The sequence below is a fragment of the Penaeus chinensis genome, chromosome 3 (assembly GCF_019202785.1).
Source record: "Penaeus chinensis breed Huanghai No. 1 chromosome 3, ASM1920278v2, whole genome shotgun sequence".
In the NCBI taxonomy this organism is placed as follows: domain Eukaryota; kingdom Metazoa; phylum Arthropoda; class Malacostraca; order Decapoda; family Penaeidae; genus Penaeus; species Penaeus chinensis.
Genome location: NC_061821.1, coordinates 11,659,097 through 11,661,596, shown reverse-complemented (window position 1 = coordinate 11,661,596; position 2,500 = coordinate 11,659,097). Strand labels below are relative to the sequence as shown.

The following is a 2,500-nucleotide window of genomic DNA, read 5'->3' as shown; positions in this document are numbered from 1 at the left end:
GAGAGAGAGAGAGAGAGAGAGAGAGAGAGAGAGAGAGGACAAGACAAAGAGAGAAAACGAGACAAATAGACAGAGACGGAGGTACAGATAAATAAACAGAGACAAACAGACAAACACAGACAGACAGATAGACAAATAAATAGAGAGAATGAGAGAGAAAGCACTCCTTAAAGACCAGGAAAGATCCCTACATTTCTTCGTCTTCGCAAATGACCGATCGCGCACCGCTAATCAGCTGATAAACCCAGCCTCTCCAGCGTGCAAGTGCGTTATGCCACCGACCGAGTGTTGACGCAATCATTTAACTGGGGGAACACACGGCTAATAAGCGAATTGGCCATTAACCGATACTTCAGGGCTTTTGATGGCCCTTGCTTAGGAGCTCGCGTGGTGGTAATGGAAGGGGGTTGGGGAGGGGGAAAAGGAGGGGGAGGGGAGGGGGAGGGGGTGCTGAAGTGGCTTGGTGAAGGGGGGGGGGGAGGAAGGGGGAGTTTTAGAGCGAGGGTAAAGCGGCTGGAGGAGCCTTACCCTTGCCGAGGGGAGATAGTGTTACACAGAGGATGATGGTGATGCTGCTAATGATATGTAATATTCACAACCTGCCTGCGCGATCGATCGATCCTAACTGAACACCGTGATTTTAAGGTTGATAAATGGATTATCTTATCAATAAACAAACTCTCTGTCAAAAATAACAGTATACTACCAATGCGGAAATAAATATTTAAAATGTGGGTTAGTGAGTCGCAATCAATATTTGCATTGTAGTATGAGTCTCAATTATTGTAATTGATAAACTCACACTGTCAACATTACACAGCTGATGTAATTCATGAATGACTCTCGACCTCAGCCCTCAACTTTCTCCCTACGTATTCATTTCTTTCTTTTTTTTCTTTCTCTCTTTCTGTTTCTTTACTCCTATTTTCATCCTCGTCTCTCTCTATCCCTCAGCCTATCCTCACACCTGCCCTTTCCCCCTCCCCCCCCCAACACACCCATCCTTACTTCACCCCCTCCTCCTGTGCCCCCCTCACCCCTCCCCAGCATCACCCGCGTGCCCGACTACCCACCTCCCTAATAGACATACATACCCTGATCGAGAATGCACCCCAAAAATATGCCATTGTCTACCGAAATACCCGTGTGACTGTCAACTCCGCTAAGCCATAATACCGGGGCATCGCGATCCATCTCCGCTCGCATTATCTCGGAGAAATGTTCGATTTAGACTGTGAAATACCCCTTGTCATGGCAGCCCTATATGATGGATGGAGAGAGAGGGAGAGGGAGAGGGAGAGGGAGAGGGAGAGGGAGAGGGAGAGGGAAAAAGAGAGAGAGGGAGCGCACCCCGACCTGTGTTTGATAACTTAATGGATTTTGTACTCAGACTCGGACAATGGGGCGAAATATGCGCTTTTAGCCACCGTGTCCACGATTCTCGGGGAGTGAGGAGGGGAGATGGGGGATTGGGGTGGGGGTCGGGGTTGTTGGGGGTAGGGTAAATGGGGCAAGGGGGGGGGGGAGAGCTGTTGTGATACCTATGCTTGACTTGTTGTCGTGATAATAACCGTGATAACGATATTAATGCTGGTAAGTGACATAAGCTATCTCAAGTCTTTACGCTGTCATGAAAACTTTAAAAGGAAAACAATAATGACGATGACGCAGATACCACAGTCGATAGCCTTGCTGTCAGTACGCCTGATGCTGATGATAACGATAATAATAATGATCAACATATTATTATTACTGTTACCATCATCATCGTGATTATCGCTATTATCATTAATATCACTACCATCATCATTATAATCCTTACTATTACAATTATCATTATATCTGGTTTTATCAAAACTACTGTTACCATTATTATCATCACTATTATCATTACTACTAGTTGTTGTATTAGCAACAGTAATATTAGCAGTAGCAATAATATCACTATCATCTTAATATCGTTTCATCATCGTTAGCATTAATAAAATAACTGACTTGATTATGGCCAGCATCATAATCCCCATTATTGTCAATAACATTAATATTGATAACAATGAAAGTAGCAATAAAAATAATATTAGTAAAGTGTCTTATTGCTAATACTTAAAATAGATATTAACTACTGCAGTGGTGCCAAAAGCAGTGACAGCATTGATGATAATAGTAAGGATGATCGTGATAATTTCAACATTATCATTAACAACAGTATATAACTAACAAAAAGACGTGCCTATACACACCTTCAAGAATATATATATATACATATATATATATACATACATATATATATATGCATATATATGTGTATATGTATGCATATATATGTATACACACACACACACACACACACACACACACACACACATACACGTGTGTTTATGTGTGTGTGTGTGTGTGTGTGTGTGTGTGTGTGTGTGTGTGTGTGTGTGAGTGCGTGTACGTGTGTGCGTGTGTATGTGTGTGTGTATGTGTGTGTGTATGTGTGTGTGTATGTGTGTGT

At 42.7% G+C, this 2,500-nt stretch overlaps 1 long non-coding RNA gene across 1 annotated transcript in view; it reads right to left on the bottom strand.

Annotated features, from left to right (window-relative positions):
• LOC125043774 overlaps positions 1-2,500 on the bottom strand; it is a 138,572-nt gene that overhangs the window by 88,416 nt on the left and 47,656 nt on the right. The window lies entirely within an intron of this gene.